The sequence below is a fragment of the Arvicanthis niloticus genome, unplaced genomic scaffold (assembly GCF_011762505.2).
Source record: "Arvicanthis niloticus isolate mArvNil1 unplaced genomic scaffold, mArvNil1.pat.X pat_scaffold_78_arrow_ctg1, whole genome shotgun sequence".
NCBI classification, from domain to species: domain Eukaryota; kingdom Metazoa; phylum Chordata; class Mammalia; order Rodentia; family Muridae; genus Arvicanthis; species Arvicanthis niloticus.
The window spans coordinates 41,790-47,791 of NW_023046387.1; positions in this window are offsets into that span (position 1 = coordinate 41,790).

A 6,002-nucleotide genomic window follows, 5' to 3' on the forward strand; every position below is an offset into this window, starting at 1 on the left:
AGAGGCTCTGAAGGAATACCCCACAGGCAGTTGGTGTTACCACAACACTGGTGACATCACAGAAGATTCTCGGGTTCTCCTGGATACAAGAGATTGTCCAGGGAAGTGACTACTGATGATGTCACTGGAAACTGCCATGGCCTACCTGCTGACCAGCTTGCCCCGCATTGACCAGTTTCTGAGGTGCCCTTTCCTGGAGTCTCTCTTTTGACTCAGGGGATACACCTTGGCAACTTTCCCTTCAAAGCTAGAGATTTCTCTCTGCTTCATTACAAGGCAAGCACTTTGGACGGGAGAGTTGGTTAGGGCCTTGGCATGAGCAGCTCATCTTTGTTAGTACCTAAAGGTCTAGGGTCCTTGCTTGAGGGAGATTCTTCTCCATGATAAATCTACACTTAGGCACCATACATGTACCACAGTCCAGTTCCCCAGGGTGTCCTGGTTCCCAAATGCAACAATGGTTCTCCTGCACCTTTAATTGTATGCAAGTTGGATTATATCTAATTATTGTGCACATGCCTTGAGAGGAGACATTGTTTCAATATATTCAGACATGTGTTTCCACAATCCCATTTTTGCAATGTAAACTCCCTTGTTCATGGCAATATAGGAAGGAGTTCAGGTCCAAGGGAATATCCAATTGTAAAATTTATGTCTCTTCTTCAGAAGATAAAACCCCACTTTCTCCCTTTCTCCATTACAACCAGACATAGTAGGCATCTTGAGCAAAGGTCAACAGGGACATTGGATTGCTGCTCTGTAGTTCCATTAGCCATCACTTCTCCAATATCTACCTTTCTGAGTTCCAGTGAGAACTCAAGAGTTCACTGAGATCCAGTGAAACCTCCATTTAAATGTGTCCAGTAGTTCAGGAAGGACTGTGTTTGGCACTGTCATCTATGGCTTCTGCCTTCTGAATCTATGGTACAATGTGACCTAACCTCTCAGGTGTAAGAGTGAAAACATCATGTAAGTCCTTTCCAAATTATTTGTGTTGTCCTGGGCTACTTCCTTCAGCCAGGTAGTATCACTATGACAATGATCAAAGGTGGCAATTCTGCAGAGAAACAGCAGGGGATTTATTAGGTAAAATGAAAAGGATTTGGAATAATAGTCAATCCTAGTATAGAAATGAATTTCATTATGTGGTTGTGGTTTTATGAGAACAGCAGGAATAGCAGGGTGATTTCAATCAATGAAAGTATGAATTTCATTGTATAGTCTTACTCTTTGCATATATATATATATATATATATATATATATATATATATATATAATTTAATTTTGCAAAGATAAGTTTATTAAGACTAAAAATAAAACAATGAAACGAGGAAAAACATCCAGGACAGAAATAAACATGAAATCTTCTGCTGGGTGTGGCTGCTCCTCTCTAACCTCAGCCTTGGCTCCATACTGAATTCCAGGCCAGCACTTGGTAAACTCAAGCCAATTAAACAAAAGCCATCAGTTACAAACAAAATGACAACCATTTTCTGGAGTTAATTACCATTACAAGGTTAATTACCATTACTTAGTGTGGTTCCAATATGTCACTTAAAGCAATTCACTGGCCAAATGCACAACCTGAACCAACATCAAAAACCACTATACTTTTAATATTAATAGTTAGTGGCAAAGATTTCCTAATACAAGGGGTCTTTTTATTTATTATTTATTTATTTATTTATTTACTTATTTATTTATTTATTTATTTATTTTTGGTTTTTTTCTGAGAAAGGGTTTCTCTGTGTAGCCCTGGCTGTCCTGGAACTCACTCTGTAGACCAGGCTGGCCTCGAACTCAGAAATCAGCCTGCCTCTGCCTCCCAGTGCTGGGATTAAAGGCATGGGCTACCACCGCCCAGGGAGGGGTCTTTTTATAACCATTGTAACTACTTTGTTTTTCTCAAGCACACTCCGTACTGGTACCCAGGTTACTGACTTCACATACAACCCCTATCAACAGTAAAAGTTAAAAGCAACATCAGGTTAAAGCATACCTTTACAATACTTGTAAATCACAGGTGGACGTAATTTTCCCCCATCCTCCTTTGCTTTGATAAATATATAAGGTTTGTTACAAAAATAATGCAAAAATGTTGAAACCAATCTACTATAACTCAGAAATCTGATCAACTCTTACCCACTATCCAAAGTCAAGATAAAAAAGGCAGGCCTTAACTTACTCCTGGTTCTGACCATATCATTTCTATAATTCTCACATTCCAAAATACACTAACTTCCAGTCAGCGTCTCCATTAGTTCATAGTCCAGCACTGACTCTCTTGGGGAGGCAAACCTGTCACTTCAATGTCAATCTCACTGAGGACAGCAGCCACCTCCTGAGCCAGCCTGCAGCATGCACAACTTAACCTTTAGTACAGTCCTAGATTTTCAGAACAGGTCCAGAGGTGAGAACGCTACTTCCTCCTCTTCACACCTTGGCGCGGCACTCCTGTCTTCTTGCCCCCTGACTCAGGTGGCCTGGAATGCTTCTTGCCTCCCAGGCCTCCTTTCCTTTTCTCTCCCTGACCCAGCAGGCAGGCTGCCCTTTCTCTTGCAGGAAGGTCCTGGCAGGCCCTCTTTTCTCTTGCCTTTCTGGCTCATCTTCCTCTTCTTGGCAGGCTCCTCTTGGACCTCTTCCCTCATCTGCTGTTGGTGGCCCTTGTCACGTCCAGCTGAGGTTTATTACTGCTCATGATTTGAAGTAGCTCCCACTGGTGCTTTTTCTTGGCTGGGAAGTCCCCAAAGGCGGGCTGAAACTTCCTCTTCTTGCCAGAGCTTTGGGGCGCTTTCTCCTTGGGGAGGCGCTCCTGGAAGCTTCCCAACGAAGCTCCTCCTTACTCTGGTGTCCCTTAGGGTGCAGCCCAGCTGAGCTGGGCATCTGCATCTTGTGCTCACAGGCCAGGTTCTACAGAAGGTTCATCTCTTTCTTGGCCATGCGTTCTTTGTTGGCCTGAATCCTCTTGGTGAACTGGTCTTCCATGGGGTTAGCACTCCTGGGCACCTTGATGAGCCATTCCTTAGTGTCATCCTGTGCGTGCTTGTAGCCCCAAGACACCCCCACTGTCCACTCACCTCATCCCACATGAAGTTGGTCTTCTTTTTGGGACTGATGGGATGCCCTTAAGGCCAGCGGGTGAGGGGCAGTGGCCAGGGCAGCAACTTCTCGCAGGGCAGGCATGTGGCAGGCTCCAGCAAGCGCAGTACCACCGCCTCCTCCATGTGCTCCATGGTCTGCAGCTGCCAGCAGCTGGTTGATGAGAAGCTGCATGTTGTCCTTAGCCAGGGCCCGCAGCTCAGCCTCCAGCGAAGGCCTGGCCTGGCGCAGCACTGTCGGGGGGATTGTGGTCCTAAGCCAGCAAGTTGCCCAGGTCGAATTCCAGCTCTAGCTCCTTGTGCACCTTGATGAGCTGCAGCTTCTCCACCTCCTCTTGCTCTGCCTTGGCCAACAGCTCCTCCACTCTCTTGCCATCCATGGCTCTTGATGCACACCTCTGTTCCCTCACTTTGGGGCAACAGCAGAATGTGTCCCTACTACAGCAATACTCTGTTTTGCTGAATATTTCTGAAAGAGATGAATTAATGATCAGAAAGTTTAGAAAAAGCTATTTAACTATCTAGTGAACTCCTGCAGACACGATCTGCTTTCCAACAAATTATACTTCTCTGTCCACCGTGTTTTGTGCCAAACAGCGATTCAAAAAAAAATTTGTGTTGAACAATTTGTTGTTTCCACAGGGAATAACAAGAAATAAAAATTTTAAAGACTCAAATGAAGACCACAGAGTGTTTCCTATCATGTTCTTTTTGAACTGCTTGCTTATTTAAGTCTTTTTTTTCATAGCTCCAAGTGTGCTGGAGGAGAAGCTTCCACTGCTGTCAGATGTTCGGGTTCTCCTTCTCATTGCACACAGAATCATCCCCACAGTACCCACAGTTGCCAGTGTCTAAGGATGAGTTCTCTTGTCACCTGACATAAATCATTCTTCTATCCAATATCTTTCTAAGCACTCCACCCAGAAAGGAAATTGCTCTGTAATTTCTGCATTTTAAAACAGCCTGAGTGAACCAGCAAGAACAGTTTTGTGGCTAAACATTACGTTACACCAAGTAAGAGAGCTAAATGGAAAAATGAAAATAATTTTGTTTTATGGCATATATGCTTGTGATTTTTGGAATTGCACATTGAATATTTTCAAACGGTAACTGTTTGGCACCAAAAATTCCTGCCACCTTTTAAATGATGTAGCAAGAAACATTGCTATTGATCTAAAGTGACACAACTGATTCTTTACACAAAACAGTTTATTTGGTTTAAACAGTCAGTCACTGATTACATGGTGAACTCTCTAGTAATCTACCTATAAAAATGCTTACAAAACTACTATTATACAGGCTATCATGACTTTTGCTTTGAAACTCAGAAGCACAGGTGTTAGAAAGGACCCAAAGGCTCTGGGGATGATCTGGTCCAGTTGATTCATAGAAATGCAAGACCCAGGGTTTTCAGGGAACAATGGAGGTTATACAGCTAAGCACTGATAATTGGTCAAGTCACTTCAATTGTACTATAGAGCTTCAGCTACAGGCACCTGAGCACAGAGATCAGCAGATTAGAAAGGAGTGCCCTTCCCAACACTAGGAGATTCAGAATACACTTGAAGTATATAGATTTCATTTATTACTTTTATAGGCATTATTTTACCAAGTAACTGTCATCTTCCAGGTTCTGCTGAGGCTTCATTTTCCACAGTTGTTCTGGGTTTGTAATATCTTTACTGATCCCCTTGAATGCTGTAAAATAGTGTGGCCTTAGCCACCTAAAGAAAGAAAATGGAAGTCTGTTCCCTTTATGATACTATTGTTTTGTTGTTGGTTTGTATTTGAGACAGGGCTTCCCTTCTCTGTGTATCCCTGGCTATCCTGGACCTTGCTCTGTAGACCAGGCTGGCTTCAGCTTCAGAGATATGTCTGTGTCTCTCTCTCAAGTGCTGGGACTAAAGGCATACACCACCATTGTCCAAAAACAATACTTTTGTTTGATGGAACAATGTAAAGTACTTACTCAGTTGAGAACTAGAATAGAAAAACACAATTAAAATTCAAATAGTGAATAAGCTACACATTTAACTAGCCTTCAACCAGTTCACTAATGTCAATTATTCATTCAATGAGTGACCTGTTACTTAAATGAAACATATAGGATTGCCTGTTTCTCTTTTCTACAGGAAGATTTTACTCCAAGTTCTCAATTAGACAAAAGCCTGTTCCCCTTAAAGATAAATGGAATTAGGAATGCATTTTTCAGTTTTGGCATTGATTCTATCATCAAGGCTTGAAGAAGTTGATAGAGAACTTCAGGAAGATAATGTTTCCTAGGCTTCCACATTAATGATGGAATCTGTAACAAAAATGATCTGCTTTGTATGCTGAAACATTCCTGAAGGTAGGAAAGAGAAAAGATACAGTCATGAAGCTGAATCCCAATAGTTACTTCAAGGCACAAAAGGCTGCCCTGCCAGAGTGTCCTTTGGACAAGCCCTGTTGGTAAAAGTGGCTACTCACCTATTTCTGATGGGTATTAAGTTGTGTTCAGTCACTGACAAGTCCACTTTCTCAGCCAACCCTGTGGAGAGGAACTTGTTAAAAATTTTCCTATACCAAGAAAATTGTTCCTTAAGAACTTCATGGAGCCTGATCCAGTCTTGGCTTTGCACATCTCATGCATGACAAACAGGACATAATAGTCTCCATCATTTTTAATGAGTTTTAATTCACTTCTAGAAGGTTATACCTCCAATCTGTACCTTGTCCAACGGGGGAAAAAAAACAAGTTAGGCACAAAACAGGTAGGTTCTTGGAAAATATTCCAAATACTTTGGGATTTTGGACCACCTGTGATGCCTTATTGAGTGGAAAGTTATTTTCAGGAGTAGATTATAATACTTAGAATGTATCCAAGTTCTAAAGGTCAGCTTTTTCCCTGAGAGCAGTATTGT